At 39.6% G+C, this 13894-nt stretch overlaps 1 protein-coding gene across 4 annotated transcripts in view; it reads right to left on the bottom strand.

Moving 5' to 3' along the window:
* Nucleotides 1-13501, bottom strand: part of RALGPS2 (Ral GEF with PH domain and SH3 binding motif 2) — a 166794-nt gene extending 153293 nt beyond the window's left edge. The window contains exons 1-3 of one of the 4 annotated variants that reach the window (XM_036833827.1): nucleotides 12528-12634; nucleotides 11282-11370; nucleotides 8558-8616 (exon numbers count right to left, since the gene is read on the bottom strand). The gene's annotated coding sequence lies outside the window, so the exon portion shown is untranslated. Of the gene's footprint in view, nucleotides 1-8557; nucleotides 8617-11281; nucleotides 11371-12527; nucleotides 12635-13346 lie in introns of those variants that run through there. The other 3 variants (XM_036833924.1, XM_036833986.1, XM_036833743.1) reach the window with 3 other exon arrangements.
* Nucleotides 13502-13894: the final 393 nt, after the last annotated feature.

Below are 13894 nucleotides of genomic sequence, written 5' to 3'. Positions count from 1 at the left end.
AACATTCATATTCCTTTTACTGCAAATTAATTAATTGTTTAAGATATATATTTAATAGATAATCCAACTGATAATTTTTAGACTAAACCCAACCAAAATCCATAGCCATATTATTATTTTTCAAACAAGTACATCTGAATATATCATTCATTCCTTGTTCAAAAAACTGTGAGTGGCCTTTAACTTTATGACAACTGGCTAACTATTTGGATAAAAAGACAAAAATTAGATCTTACATTAAAATAAATAGGATGAATTAAAGATGAAAAACAATTAAGGCATAAAAATACAAGAAGTAAACATAGGTGATTTTTTTTTTAATGTTGGCACAGGAAAGTCTAGGACTGACAACAGAAAAACAGAAACAGTAGAAGACTGATAAATTTGACTAAAGAAAACATGACACACATAGACAGCAGAACACATGCATTTCATCAATTCTAGGATGAATATTTTCTCATCTTTTAACATCTCTGAAGTCAGGATGCCTCTTAAAACTAACAGAGTGTCATGGTTTAACTGACAGCATATTTCTATCCTTAACTGTACGTTACACAGTGTATCTCACAACTGAAGCCAACTTAGATTTAATAAAATAAGAGAGGTGACAAAAAAACAAAATAGGGAAAAGATCTACAAAAACCAACAAAAACAATATTCTTCATACGTAAAGAGCTCTAACATGTTAAGTAATAGGGTGCTTCAACTGCACTGGTTATGTTTCATTTCTTAAGTTATGGGTTAACTGTATTTTTTTTTCCATTATGGTTTATCACAGGATATTGAAAATAGCTTCCCGTGCTATACAATAGGACCTTGTTGTTTATCCATTCTATGTAACAGTTTGCATCTGCTAATCCCAAACACCCAATCCTCCCACAACCCCTCGCCTTGGCAACCACAAGTCTGTTCTCTGTGTCTGTGAGTCTGTTTCTGTTCCATAGATAAGTTCATTTATGTCCTATTTTAGATTCTACATGTTAAGTGATATCATATGGTATTTGTCTTTCTCTTTCTGAGGGGTTAACTGTATTAATCTTTATGTACTTTTTGTTTATCTGACTTATCTCCTTAAAAGACTTTTAAGAGACTGAGCAATAAGAATATAAGATATGAAAAGGAAATTATACACAAATGTCTGAAAACATGAAAATATAAACTTCACTGAAAAAGTTTAAAAATGCAAATTAAGACAAGGAGAATTTATTACATAACAGATCAATATTTATGTTTTTAAAGCTAATCACCAAGTCAGTAAGAGTATAGAGAAACAAACAATTATACGCCATGGGCAAAAATGCAAATGTACTTAACCTCCAAACAGCAATCCATCCTTCTTTTAGAAATTCATCAAAAGGAAATGATCAGAGGGACTTCCCTGGTGGCGCAGAGGTTAAGAATCTGCCTGCCCACTATGGAGAACAGTATAGAGGTTCCTTAAAAAACTAAAAATAGAACTACCATACGACCCAGCAATTCCAGTACTGGGCATATACCCTGAGAAAACTGTAATTCAAAAAGAGTCATGTACCACAATGTTCATTGCAGTACTATTTACAATAGCCAGGACATAGAAGCAATATAAGTATCCACTGACAGATGAATGGATAAAGAAGATGTGGCACATATATGCAATGGAATATTACTCAGCCATAAAAAGAAATGAAATTGAGTTATTTGTAGTGAGGTGGGTGGACCTAGAGTCTGTCATAGAGAGTGAAGTAAGTCAGAAAGAGAAAAACAAATACTGTATACTAACACATATATATGGAATCTAAACAACAACAAAAAAATGGTTCTGACAAACCTAGGGGCAGGACAGGAATAAAGATGCAGACATAGAGAATGGACTTGAGGACATGGGGAGGGGGAAGGGTAAGGTGGGATGAAGTGAGAGAGTAGCACTGACATATATACACTACCACGTGTAAAACAGATAGCTAGTGGGAAGCAGCTGCACTGCATGGGGAGATCAGCTGACTGCTTTGTGACCACCTAGAGGGGTGGGATAGGGAGGGTGGGAGGGAGACCCAAGAGGGAGGGGATATGGGGATATATGTATACATATAGCTGATTCACTTTGTTATACAGCAGAAACTAACACACCACTGTAAAGCAGTTATACTCCAATAAAGATGTTAAAAAAAAAAAAAAAGAATCTGCCTGCCAATGCAGGGGACACGGGTCCGAGCCCTAGGCTGGGAAGATCCCACATGCCACGGAGCAACTAAGCCCATGTGCCACAACTAATGAGCCTGGGCTCTAGAGCCCGCGCGCTGCAAGTACGAAGCCCACGTGCCACAACTACTGAAGCCCACATGTAGCAACTACTGAGCCCTCATGCTGCAACTACTGAAGCCCGCGCTCCGCAACGTGAGGCCACTGCAATGAGGAGTCCGTGCAATGCAATGAAGAGTAGCCCCCGCATGCCACTAGAGAAAGCCCACACACAGCAATGAAGACCCAACGCAGCCAAAAATAAATAATAAAATTAAAAAAAAAAAGGAAATGATCAAAAAAGTACAGGAAGATGTATTTAAAAAAAGCGAACTCTATCATTCTTCATAGTATATAAAAGTTAGAAACAACCTAAGTGTCCATTAAGAGATTGCTTAAATAAATTATGATACACCCACACAAAGTGATACAATACAGCCATTAAAAATAAGGGTAGGGCTTCCCTGGTGGCGCAGTGGTTGAGAGTCTGCCTGCCAATGCAGGGGACACGGGTTTGAGCCCTGGTCTGGGAAGATCCCACATGCCGCGGAGCGGCTGGGCCCGTGAGCCGCAACTGCTGAGCCTGCGCGTCTGGAGCCTGTGCTCCGCAACGGGAGGGGCCACGAGAGTGAGAGGCCCGCGCACCGCGATGAAGAGTGGCCCCCACTTGCCGCAACTAGAGAAAGCCCTCGCACAGAAACGAAGACCCAACACAGCCATAAATAAATAAGTAAAATTAAAAAAAAAAAATTTAAAAAAAAAATGAGGGTAGAGAGAAACTGTCTTTCAAAGTGATATAACTAACCTTGGAAGTATACAAAGACTTTTTATATGAGCACCAGATTTTTTAAAACTTGTTTTTCTTTTTTTCTGGCTTGACGGTTTACTTTTTTTATTGAGATATACATAAATAGTGAAATGTATTTATGAATTTTTACTATGTAGACATGCATGCAACCACCAATCAAATAAAGATATAGAGCAATTCCAGCACTCCAGAAGTCTTGCTCCCCTAGTCCCCACCCCTAACCACTGCTCTGACTTCCATCAACATAGATGAGTTTGACCTTTTCCTGAACTTCAAAAAAAGAGAATCACAGAGTACATGCTCTTTTGTGTCTGGTTTCTTTCAACATTTTGTGATATTCACCCACATTTGCTAAGTATAGCAGTAGTTCCTTCTTTTTCACTGATGTATAGTATTCCAGTATAGAGCATACCACAAATTATTGCTCCATTATTCTGCTGATGGACATTTGGCTTGCTTCCAGTTGGGAGCTATTATGTAAAAAACTGCTATTTTTCAGATTTTATAACATTTTATTTGTATTGCTTCTTAATTTAGTTTCAGATATTTGTATTAATAAAACAAAAAGGATCAAACCCAGAAAAACATGATAAAGAAAAAAACCCCTGGTACCTCACCATATAGACAACTACCATTTTAAGATTTATGTTTTACATAACTGAAATGATGTTATAAATGCTGTTTTTACTAAATCAACCCCTTTTCCTTTAAGTTATTTTCTCCCTTCTTTCCCTCCCTCTCCTTTTTACCTTAGACCAACTAGGTAACAAATGTTTACATTTGATGTGCAACATTTTCTGCCTTACAAGATCACTTATACTCTCTCTCACACACACACAGAGTTTTTATTGTTTGTTTTACTAAAATGGGTATTTTATATATTCCTCTGTATCTTGCTTTTCTCAATTAAATATGGTGACAATGTCCTCACATCACTGATTATTTTTGCCATGTCTTGTTTTTTTTTAATCAGCTTTGAGATGTAATTCACATACCATACAATTCACCCATTTACAGTGTACAATTCAGGGACTTCCCTGGCGGTCCAGTGGTTAGGACTCTGAGTTTTCACTGCTGAGGGCCCGGGTTCAATCCCTGGTCAGGGAGCTAAGATCCCACAAGCTGCGCAGCACGGCCCCCCAAAAAAAGTATACAATTCAATGGCATGTAGAACTATCACTATAGTCAATTTTAGAACATTCTTATCATCTTAAAAAGAAATCCCACACTCCTTAGACCTCCCCATTCCCTAGCCCCAACCTCAAGCAACCACTAATCTGTTTTCTCTCTACAGATTTCCCTGTTCTGCATATTTCATATGAATGGAATCATATAATATGTGGCCTTTTGTGACTGCTTCTTTCACCTAGCATAATATTTTCAAGATTTGCTGATGATGTAACATGCATCAGTACCTTATTCCTTTTAAGGGCTAAATAATAATCCAATGTATAGATATGTCACATTTTGTTTATTCACTTGTTGGGTAATGGACATTTGAGCTGTTTCCATTTTTTTTGCCTACAATGAATAACACTGCCATAATCATCTGTGAACAATTTTTTGTGGAGACATGTTTTCATCTCCCTAGGGTATATACCTAGGAAAGAACTGCTGGGTCATATGGTAATTCTATGTTTAATCATCTTAAGAACTGCCACACTATCTTCCAAAGTAGCTATATAATTTTACATTCCTATTACTGGATGAGGGATTCAATTTCTCAACATCTTCCTCTATACTTGTTATCGTCTAACTTTTTGATTCTAGCCATTCTAGTAGTGTGAAGGGGTATCTCATCATGGTTTAACTTCACTTCCCTTACAGCTAATGATGTTGAGCATTTTTTCATGTGCTTACTGTATATCTTCTTTGAGAAATGCCTATTCAGATCCTCTGCCCATTTTTAAATTGGGTTGTCTTTTTATTGAGTTGTTAAGAGTTCTTAATGTATTCTGAATGCAAGTCTTTTATCAGATATTTGATTTGCAAATATCTTCTCCCATTTTGTGGGTTATCTTTTCACTTTCCTGATGGTGTCCTTTGAAGCACAAGTTTTAAATTTTGATGAAATATAATTTATCTCATTTTTGTTTTGTTGTTCCTGTTTTTGGTATCATATCCAAGGTCATGAAAATTTACCCCTATGTGTTTTCTAAAGTCCATGTCTTTTGATGTGCATATATATTGATTTCTGTTGGGTCTATACCAAGAAGTGAAATTGATGGATCATACGGCATACACATGTAGAGCTTTAGCAGATGCTACCTACCTAAAGAATTTTCCAAAGTGTTTGTACCAATTTTCAAACCCATCTGAAATGGATGAGTGTCCCAAGTGCTTTCCATTCTTATCAACACTTAGTATTATCAGGTTTTTTTCATTTACACCATTTCTGGTGGGTATGTAGTCATATCACATGATAGTTTTAATTTGCAATTCCCTGAAAATTATGTGTGAGTACCTTTCACCTTGGCCATATGGATAATTCATTTCATAAATGCCTTTTCTGGTCTTTTGCCCATTTGTTTTAAAATTGGGTTGCCTGTATTTTTTTTAATTGACTTGTATATTTTTCATATACTCTGGATACAAGTCCACTGTTGTACTGTAAGTATTGCAGACACTTTCTCCACTGTGTCACTTGTCTTTTCACTCTTTTTTTTTTTAATTTGTTTATTTTATTTATGTATTTTTGGCTGCGTTGGGTCTTCATTGTTGTGTGTGGGCTTTCTCTAGTTGCAGTGAGTGGGGGATACTCTTCGTTGCGGTTCACGGGCTTCTCATTGCGGTGGCTCCTCTTGTTGCGGAGCACGGGCTCTAGGCTCGCTGGCTCAGTAGTTGTGGCTAGCCGGCTCTAGAGTGCAGGCTCAGTAGTTGTGGCACACGGGCCTAGTTGCTCCACGGCATGTGGGATCTTCCTGGACCAGGGCTCAAACCTGTGTCCCCTGCATTGGCAGGCGGATTCTTAACCACTGTGCCACCAGGGAAGCCCTTCACTCTCTTAACAGTATCCTTTGATGAACATAAGTTCTTATTTAATGAAGAAAAATTTACCAATCGTTCTTTTCTGGTACTCCTTATGTCTTGTTTAACAAAAACCTCTCCCTTCCATAGGGTCATGTAGATATTTTTCTATGTTTTCCTCTAGAAACTTTATTTTTCACCTTTGACATTACATCTATAGTTCCTTCAAGGAGCACATAATCCCTAGGTTACAAAATTATTTCAGAGAAGAGAAAAAAAGGGAAAGCTTCACAACTCATTTTATGAACCCACCACAACTCTGAAGTCAAAACAGAGACATATAAATCTCTGATAAATTTATCTACTGATAAAAGTAAATTTTTAAAAAGCTCTAAGGCAGTGGCAAATCAAGTTCAGCAGTTAGAGGGAGAAAAAACCGAATGCAACACAGCTATGTAGGGTTGGACCCAATAATGCAAACTATTAATGTAATACATCCTATTAGCAGATTAATGGAGAAAATATATATGATCATTTCTTACAGAAAAAGCACTTGATAAAATGCAATACTTATGATATTATAAGAAAAAACTCTTACAAAACTAAGACTAGAAAGTATTTCTTAATCTTTTACAGTTATATTATCAAAAACTTATAGTAAGGTGGGGGAAATAGGGAGAGGTTGGTAAAATGGTAGTATAAACTTTCAGTTATAAGAAAGTTATAAGAAAAAAGTCTGAAGATTTAATGTATATCATATGGTAACTATAGTTGATAACACTATATTGTAAAATTGAAATTTGCTTAAGAAGTAGAACTTTAGTGTTCTCACCAAAAAAAAAAAAAAAAAAAGAAAACTATATGAGGTGTATTAATTAACTCTATGTGGGGAATACCTTCACAATGTATACATATATCAAATTATCATGTTGTATACTTTAAATATCTTACAATTTTATTTGTCAATTATACCTCAGTAAAGCTGAAAAAATACATTTAATAACAACTATTATGTTCTCTTTTCTGCATAATCGTCCTTTCTTGTTAATGTCTGTGTGTGTTTAATTTAATTATGTTAGTTAGTTAAAATATAAATGTAATAAAGGCAAATGTTTTTGTCTTTTTGTTTTTAGCTGTATCCCCAGCATCAAGAACTATTCCTGGAACATAGAAAATGCTCCATGGCTTTTAAAAAATGAATAAACAAATGATTTCTAAATCAAAATTTGCATTTGGGAAAAATTATAGTACTTTCTTTTGGCATTTCTCTAGAAATAAGCAGTTATATAGGCCACATTTGTATGTATAAAAATATACATATTTATATGTATATAGTACTTATGTATGAAAATCGTTCTGATGATTAATTTTTAAAACCCTATCTGATGGGGGGGGGGGGAACCTTTAGTAAGATGTCATACTTGATGAGATTTTAGAGGTATTCCTATTGAAGTCAGGAACATGAAATTCAGAATCATCTCTCTCAAGTAGGCCCTTAATGCTGACTGGCAATCACACTATACTTCTCTATTCTATTCTCTTCTACTCTGTTCTATTCCCTTTCCCACTCTTTGATGGATGATTATGTCACATATTTTCCCTCTTGTCAAACCTCCAATACATACTCCCATTCTTCCTTACTCTCAGCTAATGATCTTGCTTCTCATACATTAACAGAAAACCTCAGATGAGAACTTCCTCAAGCAACCACCATCATGTCTCTGTTCATATTTTCTGTTCTTCTCTCCCAATTCTGTAGACAAACTCTCCCTACTCCTAGTAAAGTTCAAAGGCTAATCCTTCCACCTGTGCCACAAGTCTATGTCTACGGCTGCTTTCACGCTACAAAAGCAAAGCTGAGTAGTAGTGACAGAGACTGTACTGCCCACAAAGCCTAAAATACTTACTATTCCGCCCTTTAAAGAAAAAACTGGCTGAGCCTTGTACTAGATCATCTCTGCTCTCACCTAATATGGACACTGCTGGTTGAAAAGGCCCACTAAGTCCCATGCATAAGAAATGAAGTAAGATCCACACAAGACCCACACAACATCAGAGACATATCAGAGACTGATGACAAAGAAAGGATCTTAACAGAAACAGGCCACGTATAAAGGATGAAGACTAAAGGGCATAAGACTTTTCAACAACCACTTGAAGCTAGAAAATTATAGTACAATCCCTTAAATTTTGAGGGAAAATTATTTCACCTTAGAATTCTATACCCAGACCAGCCAAATTATCAACCAGGTGTCAGGGTAGAAAGAAGATATTTTCAGCAATACAAACATCTCAAAAATTTCACCTCCTCAAATACCCTTTCTTGAAAGTTACTGAGGGATGTATTTCACCAAAACAAAGGGGTAAATCGGAGAAAGAGGAAGACATGGATCGAGAGACCATAGGCTCTAACGCAGGGAAAAGGCAAAGAGAATTCCCAGAATCATGAAGGAAAATCACAAGCTAAGACCAAGCAGAGTGGAGGGCCCCCTTGCAGGTCTGAGCAAAAGGATGGAGAGCCCTGGAATTTTTCCAATTAAAAAAAAAAATAGAATGATCAATTACCTGATGTGTCTGAACATACTGAGACAGTTTCTGGAAAAAAAACAGAGACAAACAGGAAACTAAGCAAAAAACAAAAAAGAAAAAATTTTAACTCCAAGAAATATCATCATAGTACACTGCACAGTTCAACAATAAACATGCATACAAAATCATAATAATGTAAACAATAAACAGCATGCTATAACTATATTAGGAGATAAAGGGAGAGGAAGTTCAGGTGGCATAAGAACCCAAAAGCATAGAAAGACTCATCTTCTACAGGAGGAAGCCAACAGATATCTAAAATTGAAAAACAAGTAATATCTTAAAATATGGAAGTAAATATTAGAAAAAAACAGCTAAAACTATCAAAAATGGTTGCTCTAAGAGCAGGACCTGGCAGGGAAAGTTGTACAGGGGAGTGGTGTTCTTCATTTTAAGTCTTATAGTACAGCTTTCTTTTTAACTGCACAGTTATATTATTTAAAGTCAAAAGCTAATTTTTTTTCCAAAAAACAAAACCAGTGAGTTTTGTATCATTTAATACCAATTAACTCACTCACTCCACAAATTTTATCTGGGTATTAACTATGCCAGGTACTTTTCTAGGTGCTAGGAATACATCAGTGAACAAAACTAAGTCCCTGCCCTCATGAAGTTTATATCCAGAGGGAAGAAGATAATAAACAAATCAATGTATGCTATAATGTCAGATAAATTAATGTTGTGAAGACAAATAAAGGTGAGGGTAGAGTGTGATGGGGATGCTGTTTAGGTAGGGTTTTCAGAAAAGGGCTGTCCAAGAATCAACAAAAAGGAAATCAAGATAAAAAGGAAAAATCTGCTCTGAGAAAAGGTTGTGTAAATAAAATAACAGAAGGGTATCAATTAAGCTCAAGGTGAGAGCTTCATTTTAAGCCTCTCATACTCTAAAGCCATGTATCATTCAAAAGCCAGTACCAAAGTTCCCTGTAGTGGCATACATAAACTGCCAGGCACCGTCAAGCTAAGTCCTATGAACATTGCTGTTCATACTCTTCCTACATCCCTAACTAGCCATTACTTATTAAAGTGACTGACTAAATTTATACAAACTTTTTTCTCTCCATAGAACAGGTGGATGTCACACACTTCAAATTCCAGTGTTTTTATTCCTATTACATAGTTAAAAGTTTTCCTAAATCAAAAGTTCAAGATGTTAATCAAGAAAGATTCCAGATTAATTCCAAGTTACCGAAATTATTCGCATCCAATCTTCATTTTCTCACTGAAGAGAAACCCTAAACCAGAGTTTCAGGCTATTGAATTATCTTTTTATTGAAAATTGAATAACTAAAAAAAATGTAGCATCCAGATTGAAGCGACGTTTTATTCCAAATACGGTTGTTACACAATAAAAACCTCATATTCAGAAAAGAGGAATGATTTTAATGTCTTATTCTCAAAACACTTATACTATTAAAAGTGAATCCAAACTGCCTTTTTTATATAGCAAAAAAAAGCAGTACTTTTAGATTTTAAGTAGGTCTTAAAGTTTAACTCACAAAAAAGAAAACAAATTCAATTAATTAAATCTCAATTAACAGCTGGGCTTAAAGTTTAAAAATTATTTTGAAATTTCTGGAAAAGCAGGCTAGTAGCTGTACTGTAGCACTGGACGATGATGCTCTCCCCATCCACACTCCCCAGGTGGAGCACCGCATTATCGTAAGAGCTACAACTTGGGTTTAGGTTCACTGCTTGCTTATCGGTGGTGTGCTAACATCTTTAAACCCATTTCCTCATCTAAGATGGAGATAATAATGCCTACCTAAGGTCAGTGTTAATTGTTGGCATTCCTGTAAATAAGAAGTACCAAAATATTGAAGTATCAATAATATATATTAAAAAGCTTTGTAATCGGTGAAGAACTACACCAATGTTTGTCATATTTTAATTAAAAAAAAACAACTATCACTTTCAGTCAAAATTCTGATTTTAGTGATAATGGTTATCAGATTCTAAGGAAGAACAACGGGACCTTGGTCCACTCACACATACACAGCCAGAAGAAGAAAACATGATTTTTTAAAAAATTTAGACTTAAAAAAAAAAAAAGAATTAGACTCCATTATAAACAAGTGTCGAGAGTATTTTTAGCAAACATTTAACTATATAAACCAAAAGAATAAAGCTGTTTAACCACATGTAAACTGTGCATCATGTGACTTCAGGTAGAATGTTTATTTTTGGTGTACTTGGGAACCAGATACCCAAAGTACATAAACATTAGCATAGTTTTAAAACAACTGTCTTAATGCTTTTGTTCACTGAGTAATAATTCCCACTATTCTTAGAAGGAGAAACACAACAAATATCCTTAACCAAAAAAACTCATCAGAGGAGTTTTTACTTGTGAAACTTTTAAACTAACACTAAACAGTGTTATCTGACAATGAAGCAGTAGACTATTTGCCTACTTACCCTTTAAGCTCCATCAGGGCACAGACCTGTCTTTTCCTCTGTTGTATTACCAACATCTAGACAACTAACTGGCACCAAATAGGAACCCAATAAACATGTGTAGAATGAATGAATGAACAAACTGGGCCTCCAGACAAAAGCTGAAGTGTTTTAAGTTGCAACAGAGCAATTTCACCTGTACATCTATCCATCATTCACTACAAAAAACTACTGTCTCAACTGTAATGATAAAAAAAGTTGAAAAAGACAAGAACTAGAAACACACACAAATACATTACTCACGTGTATAATAAAAGTACACAAATAAAAAATTCACGAAGCCAGTTTCATAATTGTTATACTTTCTCTCAGGAGATTCTGGTCTGTTCTGCCTGATAATCAAAATATACATTAGAAAAGCATGTTGCAATATTGATAACACAAGCACTATCTTTAAAGTTCTGTTGCAATCTGGAATAATTTAGCCAAAATGAACAATATTTCCAGAGTCCCACCCTGAGTATTTTAAAGTCAAATTCCTTAATTGAAAGAAAGGTCAATGAATGAATAAAATGAAAAAAAAGTAGATCTTACCATTTCAAAATTATTATACTGAATTTTAAAAAGAGAAAAACTAAGCTTAAAATAAATTATGTTAAAATTATTTATTCAAAAAGGCATCTTATGTCCTTACACATGTCCTTTAAACTAGTAAAACAAGTACTTTCCAAATCTTTGTAGCTAGATGATAAACTTTATGTCTACAAAGCTTGATTAAGAGGTTCTTTTTATTAAAATAATACTGTTTGGATAAGTTCCTTTATAATTCTAAAGTCTACAGTAAAATATGCAGCAGTAACACACATTATGATTTTACAGCACTAGGATAAGCATAATTATCTGGATGGAACAGGCTTTTACAGCTAGCAAGCTATGATCTGACTGTAATACTATGCTGCACGGATCGAAAAGTTTCCCAAAATTCTGATGGTCATCTTCAGAGAGACTTACACAAAGTCGATTTGATGGTGAATAGAGAAAAACACCAACTCATAAACACTGGTACGAAAACAAAGCTCTCTATAGCAACTATAGCGTTGAAATTTTAAAACCCAGGGCATGTAAAAGATAAAGCTCAATTAATTGCTGCCTGTATTTCCCACTTTACGGTCTTAAACGCCAGGTATTCGATATTTCTTTTTAGCGCTCTCTTAAACAGAAATTTAGTGTTTCAATGGCCCCTCCTCCACAGCTAACATCAGTGCCCTTTCTTCCTCCTCCCTCACCCCTCCCAGTTAAAACAAATTAACATTTGTACTTAGGTACCTCCTATCAGCTCGCAGCTTCTTCCCAAACACGCCCACGAACACTGAAACTGGCCTGCGTCTACAACACACAGCTACAGGAAAAGCGCTTTGATGGGGTCAGGTGGGGGATAATGTAGCTCCGCACAGGTTTACTGCTATTTTCCAGATACAGATAACAGCTTCTCACTCCTGGCTCGGGTTTCTCCCAAATCACCTCCAAAGCATGGTGTTTATGAGCCTACCTAATCCGATACTGCAATAGAATCCCGGATATTTGCAACTGTTTGATCAGATCGTGGGGAACCTCTTCTTTTTTTCAATACGCCCGTTCCTAGCGGTACAGCACCGGATCTCGGGCAGCGCTCCCGGCCCCGCGTCCTGCCGCGCGCCCGGCCCGGACCCAGCGCAGGACCGCCCCTCTGGGTCCGAGGCCGGCGGGTGACTAGGGCTGCTGACCGCTCCGCAACAGGTCACACTGACCGCGAGACTGCGGGTCCGCAGGCGGCCAGCTGGGCGGCCGGGCTTCGGGGGCGCAGCTGCGAGGGCCGGGGAGGGGGTGTGGCCCGGCTCGGCGGGTCCCGGCTCCCGGAGTCCCAGCTCCCACTCACCTGAAGGGAGGCTGAGGCGCCGCTGGGCGCCAGGGTAGCGCGGGCGGAGCCCGGGGGCTTCCGCCACCCAGGAGAGAGAGAGAGAGAGGCGAGGCGGGCTCGGAGGGTCGCCGCGCCCCCGGCCTCGGGACAGAGACCCGGAGCTGGGACCCCATGGCCGCCTACTGACGCCGAGAGCGAGCCACCGAGGGAGGCGCAGCCCTGGGTTCCCAGACGCCGGGCCCCCTCCTCCCTCAGCCCGAGCCCCGCAGCCCTCTCTCCGCGCCGAGGGCGAGCAGCGCCGGGGCCCGCGGCCGGGAGATCAACACACCGCAGCGCCCGAGCCGCCGCCATTCCCCGCGCCGCCGCCGCCGCTGCGGCTCCGCGCAGCCCGGCAGGGCGCAGCGCTCCCACCTTCCCTCCCCCGCACCGCCCACCGAGGCTCCGCACCAGGCCCACGGCGAGGGCACCGACCTGTGCAGCCGCGGCAGACGCCTCGGAGATTGGAAAGACGGCGCCGGCCCCCCCCGCTCCGCCGCTTTGCAGCCGCCGCCGCCTAGGCTAGCGCTTGGCGACCGGAGCAGTCGGCGTCTCTCATTCAGCGCCGGCCGCCGCCGCGGCCGCTCAGGGGAGGGGAGTGAGCGGGATCCACCCCATCCGCGCCGGGGGTGGGGGAGGAGAGCGGACTGGGCGGGGGCGCGTGCCGAGCAGGCGGGGCGGAGCCGCGCTCGCGCACCAACCGAGCGCGCTCGCGCGGGCCCCGAGCGCCGCGGCCGGCGGGGTCTTCTCGGCGCGCGCCCAGCTAGCGGCTCTTCAGCTGTGCGGAGCCCAACTGCTGCAGGGGGCCCGCGGCCGCGGCGCGCGCCAACAGCCGCAGTCCCTCCGCTGGGTGCCCGCCCAAAGGAGGGGCCGCTACCGGCCAAACGAGGGGGCGGGAAGGGTTGGCGGACGGACAGGTGGGGCCCCCGCAGCAGCCCCGCCATCCGCTCCCCGAATCCGGCCCTCCACGGTGAAATCCCCTG

This window comes from Balaenoptera musculus, chromosome 1, assembly GCF_009873245.2.
Source record: "Balaenoptera musculus isolate JJ_BM4_2016_0621 chromosome 1, mBalMus1.pri.v3, whole genome shotgun sequence".
NCBI lineage: Eukaryota > Metazoa > Chordata > Mammalia > Artiodactyla > Balaenopteridae > Balaenoptera > Balaenoptera musculus.
Note: the sequence above shows the minus strand (reverse complement) of the source record. Positions and strands in the feature narration are given on the sequence as shown.